Genomic DNA, 19,054 nt, shown 5'->3' on the forward strand with positions numbered 1-19,054 from the left:
TTAAAGTATATATTTTCCCCTAACTTAATGGACACACGTACATGTGCCCTATCTAATGGGCCCACAGGACCATTTTTTTTTAAAAAAACTTTTTGGGGTGAAGAAGGTGGGACTTCTGGCTTCTATAATTGCTTCTCCACTGGACATGAGTATTGGCAGGTGGATCCACACCCCCAGCCTGTTTCTCTCTCTCTTTTATTTTCCTTTTTGTCGCCTTTTTCTTTATTTTTGTAGTTATTATTGTTGTTATTGATGTCATCGTTGTTAGATAGGACAGAGAGAAATGGAGAGAGGAGGGGAAGACAGAGAGAAAGAGAGAAAGACAGACACTTGAAGACCTGCTTCACCACTTTTGAAGCTATGGTCCTGCAGGTGGGGAGCCAGGGGCGAACCCGCATTAACGAAGGTCCTTGTGCTCTGCACCACATGCGCTTAACCCGCTATGCTACCACCCGACTCCCTACACGACCATTTTTAAACCCTCATTGTCATGGATGAGTGGGAGGTGGTGGGGAACATGAAAGAGCTTTATTTTTTTAATTTTTATTTATTTATTTTTTAATATAGTTGGATTCAAACTTATTATTATTATTTTAACTTTATTTTTTATTAGATAGAGACAGAGAAATTGAGGGGAAGGGGAGGTAGAGATGGAGAGAGACAGAGAGACACCTGCAGCCCCGCTTCACCACTCATGAAGCTTTCCCCCTGCAGGTGGGGAGCAGGGACTTGAACCCCGGTCCTAGAGCACTGTAGTGTGTGCAGTTAACCAGCTGCGCCACCGCCTAGTCCCTAATTTTATTAACTTATTTACTATTGGATAGAGACAGAGGGAAATTGAGGAAGAGAGGAAGAGAGAGACAGAGAGACACCTGCAGCCCTGCTTCACCACTCATGAAGCTTTCCCCCTGCAGGTAGGGAGCAGGGGCTTGAACCCAGGTCCTTGTGCACTGTAATGTGTGCACTTAACCAGGTGTGCACTGCCGGGCCCCATGAAAGAGCTTCAGAATCCTTGGTCTCTGAGAGGGTTTACATTATCACGACACACTCCATTTTGTGTTGTGCTTTCAGGGTATTAAATGGTTTCATAGCATTGCAACAATTCTGTGGGTATAATTTCCCTCATTTCATAATGGAGGCAACTGAAGTCCAGTGAGGTGCGACAATTTACTCAAAGTCACAATCCGAAAGGCAGCAAGCCAGAGACTGAATACCAGTCGGCCAGTCTCTGAGCTCACCAAAGCAGGGCGAGAGTGGGTGGGGCTCAGGCCTTCCTCCAAGCTAGTTCTAAAATGGTGGGGGCTGTGGCGTAAGCAACGCCCCCGCCCCTTCCGTCCACCTCCCTCCTTCTTCCCCAGGCCTTCCAGGCTGGAGGAGGGGATGGATTGGCGCAAACCACGTGACTACCGACAAGCTGGCGCGTGACGCAAGCGGCAGACGCAACGTTCGCCTTGCCTTATGGGAATCGTAGTTCATTAGACTGCCGAGTTGTCTAAGAGAGCAAGGAGGTAGGACTACATTTCCCCGAAGGCCACGGGGCGACGCCCAGGCTGCCTTCGTCGGAGAGCGGGGACGCGGGGCGCGTTGTCGGGCGGGGGATAGATTCGGGCCGGTTGTGCCGTTGCGAGGTTGCCTCTGCGATCGCTGCGGTGAGCCCTGGTGAGTGATGGTCCCTGACGGGAGTTTGAGGCAGCTTATCCAGCTTCAGTCATGTAGTCTTTCAGCTTTCCCTCGAGGAGGCTGGGTTGGGGTCCCCGGCGGCCCGGCGCGGTGTCGCTCCCCCGCGCCTACCCCCTTGCCTCCAGTGAGTGGGCCCGCTCGCTCCGGCTCCTCCCCCTCCCCGCCCTCAGCGCTTCCCCTGGCTCCGGCCTTCGCGACGCGCTGGGCCGCCTTTTCTCCAGAGCAACCCCGACCCTTCTTCCAGCGCCTTTGAAGCCGCCAAGGACTGGCCTCCATGGCCTCCGTCTCCCCCTGTGGTCGTATGAGCCCCATTATTTGGATTCCCGCCCCCCTTTTCCCCGGAACTCGGGTGCCCTCCCCACACCCCGCCTCGTCTCCTGCGGCCTGGTTCTGCTCGCTCCCCGGGCGCATGTGGCTGCCGCCAGTAATGCTAGAACCTCTCCCGTCCTTTCCTGAAGCCGTGTGGCCAGAGGAAGCATAGTCCAGAGCCATCTGCCACCTTCGCTTCAGTTTCTTGGGGCGGAGGTGAAGCCGACTGCCGGGCCATCGGCGCGCGTTCTGCCTTTATGAGGCCGTTTCTTTTGCCAAGCAACTTTTTTTTTTTTTTCTTCTGCAAAGCAACTTTTCTCAGGTCTTCTGTGAGCCCTTTTAAATCTCAGTTGTAGAGAGAGCATGGCGGCAGAGGCTGGCGAGTAGCGCTGGTTCCCGGGAATTGGAGACGGTCGTGGGGGCGCGGTGTCTCGGGGCGAAGGGGGGGGGTTAAGCGGGTGGGGCGGCCTCGGGGCGGGCGGCCTGCGGAGCCTGCTTGCCTGGGTTCACTCTGGGCTCTGTTCTCTTTTGGTTTAAAGTCCAGGGAGCTGAGTTCAGGGGCCTCAGTTTCCAAATCTACAAAATAGCGGTGACAAATAGTGGGCCCCATAGGGTCATGGTAGAGATTAGATGAGATTAAATTGAAAACCGCTTAGCTCGTTACCTGACACGCATTTGACCAGTCACTGCCTTTCCTACTTATACACTGTAGGCTCAGAGTGGAAAGGCATATATCACATTATCAACCTTTATTTCACCTTTTTTTTTTTTAATTGGTGAAAATATTGTCTCGTAGTCTATCCTGATAGCTGGACAGGCGGATGCATCCTTCTATAGCGGCCTGTTAGCTCCGAATGGCTGCTCTGCTCTGAGATCAACTTGTGGAACAGTCAGACTTAGTTTCTCTAGCAAAGGCTCAGAAATGTATTTTGTAAAATAGTGCGCAGGCTTTAGAAAATCAAACATTTAGTGTGTGTGTGTGTGTGTGCGTGTGTTACAGTCACTTAGGCATGGTTGTAGTTTGCAGAAGAATTGAAGTTTCTATATAAGGAGCTAATTGAAACCCTTTATGTCCAGTACAGTTCATGTTCTCTCTCTCTCTCTCTCTCTCTCTCTCGCTGGAGCTCGTTGTGGGGAGATAGGTTTTTAGTCTGTAGAGTAGGTACAATCCAGTTCTATAAGCGGTAGTGGTGATGATTGTAATATCAGCAGTTGTAATAATGTTACTTAGAAAATAGTAGTTCTTCAGCATATTTTTAAAAATACAGTCTTGGGGGTGGGGGTAGATAGCATAAAGGTTATGTAAACAGACTTTCATGCCTGAGGCTTGAAAGTCCCAGGTTCAATCCTCTACATCACCATAAACTAGAGTTGAGCAGTGCTCTGGTAAAAAAAAAAAAAAAAAAAAAATACAGTCTTGGGAGTCGGGCGGTAGTGCAGTGGGTTAAGTACATGTGGCCCAAAGCGCAAGGACCAGCGTAAGGATCTTGGAGCCCCGGCTCCCCACCTGCAGGGGAGTAACTTCACAAGCGGTGAAGCAGGTCTGCAGGTGTCTTTCTCTTCCCTTCCTCTCTCCATTTCTCTGTCCTATCCAACAACGACAACAATAATAATGACTACAACAATATAACAACAAGAGCAACAAAAGGGAATAAATAAATAAAATATAGAATATATATAGTCTGAATTTGGGTTAGCCAGTGACATTGATTACGAAACAGATGATCTGTTTTTTTTACTGAAAAAATGGTGGGGAGGATATTCGAGTATTCTAGGTTACTGACAGGGAGAGATGAAGCTGATTGAGAGCACAGGATATGATTTACTATTTCTATTTTTTGTTTACTTTAAAAAAAGATTGAGTGGTCTGGGAGGTGGCACAGTGGATAAAGCGTTGGACTCTCAAGAGTGAGGCCCTGAGTTCCATCCTTGGCAGCACACATACAGGAATGATGTCTGGTTCTTTCTCTCCTATCTTTCTCATTAATAAGTAAGTTAAATTAAAAAAAAAAAGATTATGAGACAAACAGAATGAAGGGGGTGGGTGGAGAGTGGAGACTTGAGGATTGCTTACCTCTGGTTTAAGGTGGTGCCAGGAACTGCCCCTCGAATCCCTGGGACATTAGGCATGAAAGTTGGTGCTCTGACAGACTGAGCAGTTTTCCTCGCCTAGTCATTTATTTATTATATTTTTTATTATCTTCATTTATTTATTAGATAGAGCGAGAAATTGAGAGGAGGGGAGATAAAGAGGGAGAGAAACAGCGAGACACCTACCTGCAGACCTGCTTCATCACTTGCAAAGCTTTCCCCCTGCAGGTGGGGACCAGAGACTCGAACCCTGGTCCTTGTGCACTGTAACATGTGCACTCAACCAGGTGCACCACCATCCAGCCCCCCCCAATCATTTTTTTATGGAATGTTTTTGTTGGTGGTGTTGCTGGGGCCTCCCCGCTCAGGGCTGATTTTTCAGATAGAAGAGAGAGAAAGACAACAACCAAATAAAAATGCCAAGAATATTAAGGTGCAAGCTTGCTTTGCTCATGCTTAGTGACTTTCTAAATAGAAGGGATTGTGGCTAATGCTGTCCTCTCAAAGAGGAGATTTTGATGGATTGTTACACATACTCTGGAAACATCTAAGATGGATTCAGTATTTGGCTGAGTGAGTGAGCAAATAGTACCTGAGTGTTGCTGAGGAATTATTCTGATGCAGTCTCCGCCCCCAGATTTTACTATGCCGGGGAAATCTAGCAGTGCCCCCTTCAACCAATCCTGGCCCCACATGTCACCCCTGGTTGTCGCCCAATAAAAAGCCCCCTCACCCCCCCCCCTCTCTCTGGGCTCTCAGCTCCCCCTTCTCTCAGATCTCGCCCCCTTCTCTCGCCCCGTGGTCAGGTAGTGGGGACGGCCATTGTCGGCTGACTCCACGTGGCCTGAGCCACCCCCCCATCCTATAATAAAGATTTGTGTACCCCTTTGCTCGGACATCCACTCTCTTCTCCGCGGTGCAGCCTGACACCTGACTGCTACAACACCTGAGAACCTACTGTCTCCTGGTTCTTGTCCTGGGCTTTAGGAGAGCAGAGAATTTAAAAAAATTTTTTTTAATTAGTTATAGTTGAATAGAGACAGAGGAATTAAGAGAGGAGGGAGGTAAGGAGGAGGGCACCTGCAGCCCTGTTACACCACTTATGAAGCTTTTCCCTTGCATGTGGGAACCAGGGGTTTGAAGTCCGGTCCTGTGCCACCACCTGGCCCCCTTTTGGGAATTTATAGCAGGCAAAAGTCAACATGGATACGTTGTGTGAGAAATTGAAATAAAAAGTGATGTGATAACAAGCAGGGACCTCTAAATAGACTCTGAAAAGAGAAAGACGTAAGGATGTCCAAAGAATTTCTTCTCTTTTTAAAATTACTGCTATTTTTTTTTTACTGCCACCAAGTTATTGCTGGGGCTTAGTGTCTGCATGATGAATCTACCACTCCTGGTGACCATTTTTCCTTTTCATTTTTATTTGCTAGGAGAGAAATTGAGAGGAAAAGAAGGAAAATAGGGAGGGAGGGACACCAGTCCTGTTCCACTGCTAGTGAAGTCCCCCCCCCCTTCTAGGTGGGAATGGTGGGATGTGAACCCATGTCCTGGAGTATAGTAAGAAATTCTTTATGACAAGAGTGAAGTTTTTTTTTTTTAATTTTTAAAATTATCTTTATTTATTGGATAGAGACAGCCAGAAATCAAGAGGGTGATAGAGAGGGAGGAGACAGAGACACCTGCAGCAGTATGTTACCACTTGCAAAGCTTTTTCCTGCAGGTGGTGACTGGGGGCTTGAACCTGGGTCCTTGTGCATTGTAATATATGCCCTCAACCAGATGTGCCGCCACCCGGCCCCAAGAGTGAAGTTTTGTAGGATGTCAGCAAACAGTTCTGGTGGAGGGAATAGGAAATGCCGGAACTTGACAGGTGAAGTTGAATGTGCTTTCAGAACTGAAACAGGCCCAGTATGTTAGACCAGTATGTGAGGAAAGCAAGAAGAGATGGAGAGACAGACGTCATGAGTGTCTGGATCAGAGAATGATTCATATCTCTTTATGACGCCCATAATTTTTTTCTTTTAAGAGATGGCTTGGAAGGAGATTAAGTAGGTAAACTTTTTTTTTCCCCCCACCAGAGCACTGCTCAGCTTGGCTTATTTATGGTGGTGTGTGGGATTGAACCTGGGATTTTGGTACTTCAGGCATGAGAGTCTCTTTGCATAGCAATTATACTATCTACCCCGCCCTTAGAAGCTCATTAAAAAAAAAAACAGGGAGTCAGCCAGTTAAGCGCATGTGGTGCAAAGCGCAAGGACCTGCATAAGGATCCCGGTTCGAGCCCCCAGCTCCCCATCTGCAGGGGAGTTGCTTCACAAGCGGTGATGCAGGTCTGCAGGTGTCTGTCTTTCTCTCCCCCTCTGTCTTCCCCTCCTCTCTACATTTCTCTCAGTCGTATCCAACAACGTTGATATCAGTAACAACAATAACTACAACAATAAAAAAAGGCATTAAAGGGAATAAATATTTTTAAAAACTGTAAATTATTTTCTGCTCACAGTGATGCGAGGGGGGGGATTGAATTTGGGACTTTAAAGTCTTTTGCATAACCATGTTATCTCCCCTGTCATTTCATAATGAAAGAGATGCATAGAACCCAGAAAGGGACCCCAGAGCACTCACTGCTCAGCTCTGGCATATGGTGGAGCTGGGGGCTGAACCTGGGACCTCTAAGCCTTAGCATAAAAGGCCTGAAAGTCTTTTGCATAATCATTATGTTAAGATTTTACTTAACTTATTCATGAGAAATAATGAGAGAGAAAGAACCAGACATCACTCTGGTACATGTGCTGCTGGGGATTGAACTCAGGACTTCATGCTTGAGAGTCCAGTGCCTTCTCCACTGCGCCACCTCCTGAACCACATCCTATTCTCAGTTTTAAAGATTTATTTTAACTACCATTGAGAGTTCTGTGTGGAGTTATTTAGTTGCAGAAAGGGTTGTTATTGTCCAATCAGTAGTCTCAGACTTTAAAAACCAATGCTTTAGGGGCCAGGCAATGGCACACCTGGTTAAGCGCTCACATTACAGTGTGCAAGGACCCAGGTTCAAGCCCCTGGTCCCCACCTACGGGGGTGGGGGGAAGCAGGTGGTGGAGTAGGGTTGCAGGTGTCTTTCTGTCTCTATCTCATTTGGAGGTTCTAGCTGGGGAGCACAACTACTTGTACACCCTCGACAGAAGACTTGTTGGTCTCTTGGGGAAGGCCATCCTTTTCAGCGGAGCATGCAGCTTTGGGAGAGACACATGGAGCAGTGAGGGGGGAAGGGGACACCCGCCTACCCAGCCAGATCAGCCAAATCAACCCTGGCGACATGTCACAGCCAAATCACCCTCACATCATCTCTTTCTGCCTTCTCCTTCTCTCTCAATTTCTGTCTCTATCCAATAATAAACAGACAAAAAGTGCTCCAGAGTTTGTAATGCAGGTTTATAATCCACAAAAAAGTAATATTCTGTAGGTTACTAAGACAGTAAGTCATGTATACCTTTTCTAAAAGATTGATTTTTCAAGGGAGCTCTTTTACTCATGCTTAAATGCTACGTCAGAAGTCACCTTTTAAGGGCTGGGACACAGCAAATTGGTTATGCAAAAAGACTCATACCTAAGGCTCTGAGGTCCCAGGTTCAATCTCCACCTCCACCATATGCCAGAGTTGAGCAGTGTTCTGGTTAAAAAATAGCATAATAGTTACGCAAAATGACTTTGATGCCTGAGGTTCTGAGCTCCCAGGTCCAATGCCTCATACCACTATAAGCCACAGCTGAGCAATGCACTGGTAAAAATAAAGTTTGACTTTTGGTGTTTCTTCTATTAGGTTGTTTACAATTCCTACTCTAGTGATAAAAATAGAGCACCATCCGGTGGGAAGAGTAAACTAATTGCTTTCTTTCTAGCTTTCCTTTAACAATTAGGGGTTTCAGATGTATATCATGTGTTCAGATGATAGTGTATAATTGGTAGCAGAGGGTGTGCTTTCTTGCTCAAACTTAAAGCTCTACTGTTGAAAGAACTGTGTATTTTCCCTTTAAATAGAGACTTGAAACTAGAGGCTCATGCACCAAATCCTGTCTGCAGATGTGTTTTATTTAGCTCACACAGTGTTGCAAATTTGAACTGGTTGTCAACATTTAAAAAAAAAAAAGAGAGAGAATTGCTTGTGAAGATGTGGATCCAGGCTGCTTAAGAAAAGCCAGATCTGGGAATCGGGCTGTAGTGCAGCGGGTTAAGCGCAGGTGGCGCAAAGCACAAGGACTGGCATAAGGATCCCGGTTCGAACCCCGGCTCCCCACCTGCAGGGGAGTCGCTTCACAGGCGGTGAAGCAGGTCTGCAGGTGTCTATCTTTCTCTCCTCCTCTCTGTCTTCCCCTCCTCTCTCCATTTCTCTCTGTCCTATCCAACAACGACGACAACAACAATAATAACTACAACAATAAAACAACAAGGGCAACAAAAGGGAATAAATAAATAAAATAAATATTAAAAAAAAAAAAAAGAAAAGCCAGATCTAGCAACCATGGATGGACCTGTTACTGTTTTGTAGCAGCCATTTTTTGCTGTTGGGGAATGTCCTTGCCAGTTAGTTGTTCATAGACCTCACCACAGCATTAATTTAGAGCAGAATGCCAATTGCTTGCTTCTTTATACCTTATTACTTTCAGGAATTTTTATTTGCTATTCCCATTCTAAATGTGTTATATAGGTCTCTAGTGTCCTCACTTTAATTTTTTTTTCTGTCTATTTAATATTACACTACATTTTTTTTAGGTTGTTGCCACAGCTTCACTACCTTGAGCTAACTTTCAGATAGAGAGGGAAAGACACCACCGTGCCATACTCCCATGCTGTAGGGACTGGTGTTGAACCTTGTTGTGTGCGTAAGGCAGACACCCTTACCAGGTGAGCTGTCTTGTGTTTAACAAGATTGGTCATGCTTGGGGCTTGGTGGTGGCACACCTGTTTGAGTGTACATGTTACAGTATGCAAAGACCTGTGTTCAAGCCCTCATCCCCCATTTGCTGTATCCACTGGGTCACATCACATGGTTGCATTCTTTTCTTTCTTTCTTTTTAAACTTATTTTGGGAGTCTGGTGGTAGTGCAGCAGGTTAAGCCCCAGTGGCACAAAGTGCAAGGACCAGTGTAAGGATCCCGGTTCGAGCCCCGGCTTGCTTCCCTCCTGAGGGGGAGTCACTTCACGGGCGGTGAAGCAGGTCTGCAGGTGTGTATTTTTCTCTTCCCCCTCTCTGTCTTCCTCTCCTCTCTCCATTTCTTTCTGTCCTATCCAACAACAATAATAACTACAACAATAAAACAAGGGCAACAAAAGGGAGGGAATAAATAAATATTTAAAAAAATTTAATTTTAATGAAAGAGAAAGAGATCAGAGCACTGCTCAGCTCTGCCTCAGAACCTCAAGTATGAAAGTCTTTTGCATAACCATTATGCTGACTCCCTAACCACAGACAGTGACACCATAGCATGGCTAAAAAAGATAATGATTGGATGTTAGGACATTTCTTCTAAGCTTTATTTATTTATTTATTTTAAATGTTTAATATTTATTCCCTTTTGTTGCCCTTGTTTTAATTGTTGTAGTTATTGTTGTTATTGATGTTGTTATTGTTGTTGGATAGGACAGAGAAATGGAGAGAGGAGAGGAAGATGGAGAGAAAGACACCTGCAGACCTGCTTCACTGCTTGTGAAGTGACCCCCTGCAGGTGGGGAGCCGGGACTCAAACTGGGATCCTTACGCCAGTCCTTGTGCTTTGCACCACCTGTGCTTAACCTGTTGCGCTAATGCCTGACTCCCTAAGCTTTATTTATTAACGAGGGTGGTAGAGGGAGCAAGAGAGAACCAGATCAGTACTAGGAATTGAATTCAGGGCTTTATGGGTAGTGTTCAACTTTTTTATATATATTTTATTTTCCCTTTTGTTGCCCTTATAGCTTTTCATTGTTGTAGTTGTTATTGTTGTTGTTATTGATGTCGTCGTTAGGACAGAGAGAAATGGAGAGAGGAGGGGAAGATGGGGGGATGGGGGGAGAAAGATAGACACCTGCAGACCCACTTCACCACCTGTGAAGCGACTCCCCTGTAGGTGGGGAGCCGGGGGCTCGAACCGGGACCTTTAAGCTGGTCCTTGTGCTTGGCGCCACATGCACTTAACCCGCTGCACTACCGCCCATCTCCCTGAGTGTTCAACATTTTATCTATAGTGCTACCTCCCAGACTGATGAGTGTCATTTGTTTGCAGGTATTCATTTTTCCTGATTTAATGGCGGTGTTTGTCTTAGTGTTATGTTTCTTTCCACATACATATTTTTTGTTTATTGGATAGAGAGAACCAGAAGTTAAGAGGGAAGGGGGTGACAGACAGGGAGAGAGATAGACACCTGCGGCCTTGCTTCACCACTCACAAAGCTTTCCCCCTGCAGAGTTCGAACCTGGGTCCTTGTGCATTGTAACATTTGCGCTCATCCAGGTTGCCACCATCTGGCCCCGGGTGTTTGATTTCCACTGCTAAACTAATTTAATGGCTTGATGATTTATCTGTTTGAACCAGGACATTGTTGGGGATGCTATTATTGTGCTGGATCAACAGGTGTGAACAGGTCTGTCTTGAGCAAAATGGGTGTAAGAGCAACCTAAATATTCAAGGAGTTTTAGGGCTGGGAGATAGCATAGTGACTGTGCAAAAGACTTGCCTGAGGCTCTGAGGTCCAGGGTCCAATCCCCAGCACCACCATAAGCCAGGACTGAACAGTGCTCTGGTATAAAATGATAATAATAATAATAATAGTAAATAAAAAGGAAGAAAAAACTTTGCCTAGTTAATTGTGACCTCAAGTGGCACGGTGGATAAGGTTTCAGACTCTCCAGCTTGAGGTCCCAAATTTAGTCACCAGCATCACTTGCGCCAGAGTTTTTGCTGGGTGGGAAAGATAATAGCATAACGATTATGCAAAGAGACTCTTGAGCCTGCCGGCTTCAAAGTGTCCCTTGCTGTTATTGGATAGGACAGAGAAATCAAGAGAGATGGGGAAGATGGGGGCGTTGGGGAATAGACACTTGCAGACCTGCTTCACCCATTGTGAAGGGTCCCCCACGCAGGTTGGGAGCTAGGGGCTTGAACTGGGATCCTTATCCCGGTCTTTGCTTTCATGCCAGGTGCACTTAACTGGCTGCACTACCACCTGGCCCCCTAGCCTTATCATTTCTTAATATTACTATATAATCTGAATTTACAAAAGTGGTGAAAATCTTGTCTTATGTAAGTTAAAGATGCGGTGGAACCAGGGACATCTAGTGCTGTTGTGACAGTTGAGTAAACACTACTTGTTAAGCACTTTAGAAATTATCAAATGTAAAATGCCTTAAGTTCTACCTGAGCTTAGTTGTTGCAGTGAAATCTCTGAACAGATTGTTGAACTATTGGTTCAGAAGCAGTGGACCAAGTATTTGTCTCAAGAGCTTCATCAGTGGGTACTCATTGAATGAATAATACATCTGCATGTCACTTAACTGTTGCAGATGCCTTTGTCATGCCAGTTATGATTGTTTGTTTTAAAAGCTATTTTAGAGGATTTTTAATGAAAAAAATTTAATCTGATTAGCTCAAAGAGCAAGCTTCCTAATAAAATGTGGTACCTACTCTGACTGATGTATTTTGAGGTATTTGTGTACTTGAACCATGAAAGAAAGTGAAAGATAAAATTATTTAATTTCAGAGTTGTCAAGAAAATTATTTCTCAGGAGTCAGGCGGTAGTGCAGCAGGTTAAGCGCACGTGGTGCAAAGCACAAGGACCAGAGAAAGGATCCTGGTCCGAGCCCCCGGCTCCCTACCAGCAGGGGAGTCGCTTCACAGGCGGTGAAGCGGGTCTGCAGGTGTCTATCTTTCTCTCCCCCTCTCTGTCTTCCCCTCCTCTCTCCATTTCTCTCTCTCCTATCCAACAACAACAATAGTAACTACAACAACAATAAGAAACAAGGGCAACAAAAAGGGAAAAATAAATATTAAAAAAGTTTTTAAAAATTACTTTTCTGGCTATTAGGAAACATGCTGGTCAAAAGTACAGTATAGTGGGCCAGTGCACCTGATTAAGCACACACATTACAGTGCACAAGAACCCAGGTTCAAGCCCCTGATCCCCACCTACAGGGGAAAAACTTCACCAGTGGTGAGGCAGGGCAGGCTGCAGGTGTGTCTGTCTTTCTCACTCTGTCTTTCCCTCCCCTCTCAGTTTCTGTCTCTATCCAAAGATAATTTTTTTTTAAATACAGTATGCTGCAACTTTGTGTGTATATATAATAATGCTAGAATTTTGCCCTTGCCATTCTCACTTGATCTTATTTTGGTAACTAATCTGAGAGCTGCCAAGCAAGATGTGCTTTCTGGGAACAATGTCTCAGGTTTCCTTGTTGGGTGTTAAATATCACTCAACAACTGTAGGGTTATATAGTCTTTGTCTCTTGGTTTGTTTATCCTATTTTACTACTTTCACTGTGGAGGAAACCATTGTTCAAGTCTAAATTATTAGGTCCTGTACATGGTTAAAATTTTTATTTTAATGGGAGAAGAATGAGAACAGAGTATTGATCAGCTCTGGCATATGGTGGTGCCACAGACTGAGCCAGGTCTCAGACATGGAAGTCTGCTGTGCTATCTTCCCAACCTACGTTCATTTTTTTTTTTTTTTAATGCAGCATCAGTGATAGAACTCAAGGTCTCATGTACTGGCTCTGAGTCACCTCCCAGCACCCTCTCCCCTTCAGTCTATTCTTGTGTGAGGAGCTCCACTTGTTTTGTTCTTGCTGCTCCCATGTGGTGACAGATTGCGCCTGGGGCCATGAACCTGAAAGGCTTCTGTTTAGCTGTTGAGCCACCTCTCCTGCTCCTGGATACACATTTTCGGTGCTTGTTTTTTTTCTTTTTTTCTTTTTGCCTCCAGGGTTATTGCTGGGGCTCGGGGCCTACATCACAAATCCACTGCTCCTGGAGGCTATTTTTTCCTCTTTTTGTTTCCCTTGTTTTATCGTTATTGTGGTTATTATTATTGTTATTGATGTCATTGTTGTTGGATAGTCCAGGGTGAAATGGAGAGAGGAATGGAAGACAGATGGGAGAGAAAGACACCTGCAGACCTGCTTCACCACTTGTGATGCAACCTCCCCTGCAGGTGGGGAGCTGGGGCTTGAACCGGGATCCTTATGTGATCCTCCACTTTGTGCCATTGTGCTTAACCAGCTGTGTTACCACCGGACCCCTGGTGCTTTTTTTTTTTTTTAGAGAAATGCAGAGAGAGAGGGAGAGAGATAGAAACACCAGTGCACTGCTCAGCTCTGGCTTATGGTGGTGCAAGGGGACTGAACCTAAGATTTAGGAGCCTCAGGCTTGAGTGTGTTTGCATAACCATCATGCTGTCTCCCCCGCCACCGCCTCGTGCTTGTTTTCATCATAAAGTATTGTGCTTGCAAAATTCATCTTTTCATAAGGTAATTCTGGTATGATTTAGTTTTCTGTTGAAAATATATTTGAGTGTTTGGTGTTTGTTTTTGATAGAGTAGCAAAAATAGCCACCACAGCATCAAAGCATCTTTAAATGTGATGGGGGCCAGGCTTGAACCTGGGTTGTACACATGGCAAAGAAGCACATTATCCAAGTGAACTCTTTGGCCGGCCTAAAACTTTTTTTTTTTTTTCTTTCTTTCCCCTGACTACATTTCTTGTTACAAATTGTGTGTATGTCTGTTTTACTCATTGAGTAGTCAGCATTTAAGTTGTTTGGATTTGGAATTTTGAGGGAGGTGAAGGTTCTTTCTGTTTCTATGTTGCTATTGAGTTAACATCAGTGACAAAAAGCACCTGTAAATTTATTTTCCTTTTAAAAATATATTAACCTGGACTGGGAGGTGGCACATTAGAGGAAGCATTGAATTCTGAAGTATGAGGTCCTGAGTTCAATCCCCAGCAGCACATATACCAGAATGATGTCTGGTTCTTTCTCTTCCTATCTTTTAAATAAGTAGATAAATAAATATTACATACACACTCACACACAACGAGCATAAAGGAGAGAGAACTAGAATACCAGGGTATCTCACTGGTATATTTGATGCCAGGATTCTGACTTGGAACCCTGTACTCCCAAGGCCAACACCCCAGCTACTGTGTCACCTCTCTGGCCACAATAAATTTATTTCCTAGAATTAACTAAACCAGAAAATGTGGACATTGGGTATAGAAATCACCAAGGTAACTGTGCTTTATGAATTCTTTAGAATGACATAATTTGCTTGTGACAACTTATTCTAGCATGAATTCAGTTTTTTTTTTTTTTTCACCTACAGACCTGCTTCACCGCCTGGGGAGCCAGGGGCTTGAACTGAATTCAGTTTTTATTGCTGTTTTTTTTTTTTTTTTTTAGTTTATATTTATTCATTGGATAGAGACAGCCAGAAATCTAGAGGGAAGGGGGCACTACTTCACCACTTGTGAAAGTTTCCCCCTGCAGGTGGGGACTGCGGGCTCGAACCTGGGTCCTTGTGCATTATAACGTGTGCTCACTAGGTATGCTGACACCACCACCACGGAGCCCCTTCATTGCTTATTTACAAATAAAAACAAATAGAACTTGTCTAATTTATCTAAAAGTTCTTATTCCCTGGGTGAAGCAGTGCTGCAAGTGTCTTTTTTTCTGTATCTCTCTGCCACTTCTCTCAATTTCTGTCTCTATCACATTCAAAAGAAAACTGGAAAGAATGGCCCCAGAGAATGGTGAATTCTTTCTTTCCTTCTCTCTTTCTTATTTTGCCTCCAGGGTATGGATCCACTGCTCCTGGAGGCTATTTTCTCCCTCTTGTTGCCATTGTTGTATATTATTGTTATTGCTGTGTTGTTGGATAGGACAGAGGAGGGGAAGACAGAGGAGGAGAGAACAGTAGACACCTGCAGACCTGCTTCACCGTTTATGAAGCGACCCCCATGCAGGTGGGGAGCCGGAGGCTAGAGCCAGGATCCTTATGCCCGTCCTTGGACTTTGTACCTTGTGTGCTTAACCCGCTGTTACCCAGAATTCTTTCTTCTTTTTTTTTTTTTTTAAAGCTTTTATTTATTTATTAATGAGAAAGATAGGAGGAGAGAGAAAGAACCAGACATCACTCTGGTACACGTGCTGCCTCATGTTTGAGAGTCCAATGCTTCATCCACTGCACCGCCTCCCAGACCACCAACTTAATATCTTAGTTAAGAATTACTGGCTTTGGAGGTCGGGTGGACCCAGAATTCTTTCTTTTTCAGTTTTTTGTTTGGTTGTGATTAGGTTACATGATTATGAGACTACATTGTATAGTTCCACACCACACTCACCACCAGGGTTCTATATCCCTACCGTCCCACATTCCTAATATAACCATTATAATTCTCACAAGTCTTAGAAAGTTTGCTCCTTTCCATCTTTCTCTTTCTTGTTTATGTGTACCAGTTCTCTACATTCCACATATGAATGAAATCATGTGGTAGTTGTCTTTCATCTCTTTACTTATTTCAAATAAGCATAGTCACTTCCAGTTCCATCCATTTTGTCACAATATTATCCTTTTTGATTGCAGAGTAGTATCCCATGGAGTATCTATCCTATAACTTCTTTAGCCAGTTATCCAGGAATGGTGAATTCTTTTTTTTTTTTTTTCCTTTTGTTGCCCTTGTTTAACATTGTTGTGGTTATTGATGTCGTTGTTGTTGGATAGGACAGAGAGAAATGGAGAGGGGGGGAGACAGAGGGGTAGAGAAAAAACAGACACCTGCAGACCTGCTTTACTACTTGTGAAGCTACTCCCCTGCAGATGGGGAGCTGGGAGCTCGAACTGGGATCCTTATGCTGGTCCTTGAGCCACTGCCCACTGTGCCACTGCCTGACTCCTAGGAGTGGTGAATTCTAAGTGCAGGCACCAAGCCCCAGTGATAACCTTGGTGGCTAAAGATTATCACACAGATAGGTACTGTCAAATATTAATATTGGTTTATGGGCATATGATTTGCATTAATTTTAGTTGAACATATCCATCATTTGGAAGGCATTTGTAAAATTCTTTATTTTCTTTTATTTTTGTTTTTTATCACATGGATATGATTTCCAACTTACAGTGGCACATTGCTGCTATCTTTGGAATATTGGGCAGCATGCTATACGTTTTTTCCTTTTTTTCCAAATTTTTCTTTTTTGTGATTAGTTGCATTTTTTTTTTTTTTTAATATTTATTCCTTTTTGTTGCCCTTGTTTTATTGTTGTAGTTTTTTATTTTTTAAATCGGGATCAGGCCTTTGAGTATTTTATTTATTTTATTTTGAAAGAGATGCAGAAGAAAAGGACACAGAAAACACCAGAGCACTCCTCAGCTCTGGCTTAGGGTGCGCGCAAGGGGACTGAACCTGGGACTTCGGAACCTCAGGTATCCTTCTGTTTCTGACTTATTTCACTCAACATGATTTTTTCAAGGTCCATCCAAGATCGGCTGAAAACGGTGAAGTCACCATTTTTTACAGCTGAGTAGTATTCCATTGTGTATATATACCACAACTTGCTCAGCCACTCATCTGTTGTTGGACACCTGGGTTGCTTCCAGGTTTTGGCTATTACAAATTGTGCTGCCAAGAACATATGTGTACACAGATCTTTTTGGATGGATGTGTTGGGTTCCTTAGGATATATCCCCAGGAGAGGAATTGCAGGGTCATAGGGGTAGGTCCATTTCTAGCCTTCTGAGAGTTCTCCAGACTGTTCTCCACAGAGGTTGGACCAATTGACATTCCCACCAGCAGTGCAGGAGGGTTCCTTTGGCCCCACAACCTCTCCAGCATTTGCTGCTGTTACCTTTTCTGATGTAATGACATTCTCACAGGAGTGAAGTGGTATCTCGTCTTGATTTGCGTTTCTCTGACAATCAAAGACTTGGAGCATTTTTTCATGTGTTTCTCGGCCTTTTGGATCTCTTCTGTGGTGAATATTCTGTCCATGTCCTCCCCCCATTTTTGGATAGGGTTATTTGTTTTCTTGTTGAGATTTGCAAGTTCTTTATATATTCTGGTTATTAGCCTCTTGTCTGATGTATGGCATGTAAAGATCTCCCATTCTGTGAGGGGTTTCTTGGTTTGAGTAGTTTCTTTAGCTGTGCAGAAGCTTTTTAATTTGATGTAGTCCCATAGGTTTATGCTTGTCTTAGTCTTCTTTGTAATTGGATTCGTTTCATTGAAGATGTCTTTACATTTTATGCGGAAAAGAGTTCTGCCAATATTTTCCTCTAAGTATCTGATAGTTTCTGGTCTAACATTCAAGTCCTTGATTCACTTGGAATTTACTTTTGTGTTTGGTGAAATACAGTGGTTCAGTTTCATTCTTCTGCATGTTTCAACCCATTTTTTTCCAAAACCACTTGTTGAAGAGACTCTGCTTTCCTCATTTAATAGTCTGGGCACCTTTGTCAAAGATTAGTTGTCCATAGGTGTGGGGGTCTTTATTTTCTTGATATCCACCATCTACCATGCTATTATACTGTGAATTTTCAGTCAAGATTAGATTGAGGGTGCAGGGGAGATAGCATAATGGTTATACAAACAGACTCATGCCTGAGGTTCTGAGATCCCAGGTTCAATCCCCCACACTACTGTAAGCCAGAGCTGAATTGTGTGTATGGCGGGGGGGGGGGGGGTTAGATGGATGTTGCTCAGTTGCACAGTTAGAAATATGCTAGAACTATAACTTCATTTGTTTTCCTTTTTTATATGGGACTGGGGATCACACCCAGGGCCTCACACAAGTGCAGGATGCATTATACTACTGAGTCACCTCTTCACCCCCCCTTTTTTTTTTAATGAGAAAGAGGCAAACTACCACTCTATACCAGTAAATTATCTCTACTTCTGTTTTTTTTGCTCTCTGGTGTGATCAAATTTGACCCCACACATGCAGAGCATCTACTGAGTTACTTCCTTGTTGTGTAGCTTGGTAGAGCTTGAACTCAGAATATGTTCATTTGAAGTTTGTGTGGGGATAGAGATTGCAGTGTTTATTTAGTACCATCAAAACTTAACAAGCACTTGTGATACAGTGTTCAAGTAAATATGTTGTGGTATGTTTCCCATAGAAGTATTATTTTACCGTCCAAGGACTGGTGAAAGGATCCTGGTTCGAGCCTCCAGCTCCCCACCTGCAGGGGAGTTGCTTCACAGGCCGTGAAACAGGTCTGCAGGTGTCTATCTTTCTCTACCGCTCTCTGTCCTCCCCTTCTCTCTCCATTTCTCTCTGCCCTATCCAACAATGATGACTCCAATAACAGCAATAATAATAACTACAACAATAAAACAACTAGGGCAACAAAAGGGAATAAATAAATAAATATTTTTTAAAGTATTATTTTGCCTTGTAATTTTCTGGGAAACATTACCAAGTCTCAGGGAGAGAGAAACACTTCCAACAGCAGTACTTCATTGTTTGTGAAGCTTCTCACCCAGAAAGTAGGGACTGAGGACCTGAACTTGGGTCCTTGAGCATTGTAATGAGTGCTTAACCCTGTGCAACACCACCTGGTCCCCAATCTCACATGAAAGATAATATATATATATATATATATTGACAGAGAAGTTAAAAGGGGGTAAATAGCATAATGGTTATGCAAAGACACTCTCATGCCTGAGGCTCTAAAGTCCCAGATTCAATCCCCTGCATCACCATAAGCCAAAGCTGAGCAGTGCTCTGGTTAAAAAAGAAAAAAAAGGAACAGGCAGTGATGTGCCTGGTTAAGCACACACGCTACAGTGCACGAGGACCTGGTTTCAAGCCCCTGGTCCCCACCTACAAGGGGAAGCTTCACAAGTGGTGAAGTAGAACTGCAGGTGTCTCTATCTCCTTCTCCCCCTCTCAGTTTCTCTGTCTCCATCCATTAATAAATAAATAATTTTTTAAAAAAGGTAG

The 19,054-nt window shown here is 44.0% G+C and overlaps 1 protein-coding gene across 3 annotated transcripts in view; it reads left to right on the plus strand.

Moving 5' to 3' along the window:
• The first annotated feature begins 1,550 nt into the window (after window positions 1-1,550).
• THRAP3 (thyroid hormone receptor associated protein 3) overlaps window positions 1,551-19,054 on the plus strand; it is a 50,856-nt gene continuing 33,352 nt past the window's right edge. The window contains exon 1 of one of the 3 annotated variants that reach the window (XM_007538761.3): window positions 1,551-1,659. The gene's annotated coding sequence lies outside the window, so the exon portion shown is untranslated. Of the gene's footprint in view, window positions 1,660-1,879; window positions 1,977-19,054 lie in introns of those variants that run through there. The other 2 variants (XM_060205873.1, XM_060205872.1) reach the window with 2 other exon arrangements.

The sequence above is a fragment of the Erinaceus europaeus genome, chromosome 13 (genome assembly GCF_950295315.1).
Source record: "Erinaceus europaeus chromosome 13, mEriEur2.1, whole genome shotgun sequence".
Lineage (NCBI taxonomy): Eukaryota > Metazoa > Chordata > Mammalia > Eulipotyphla > Erinaceidae > Erinaceus > Erinaceus europaeus.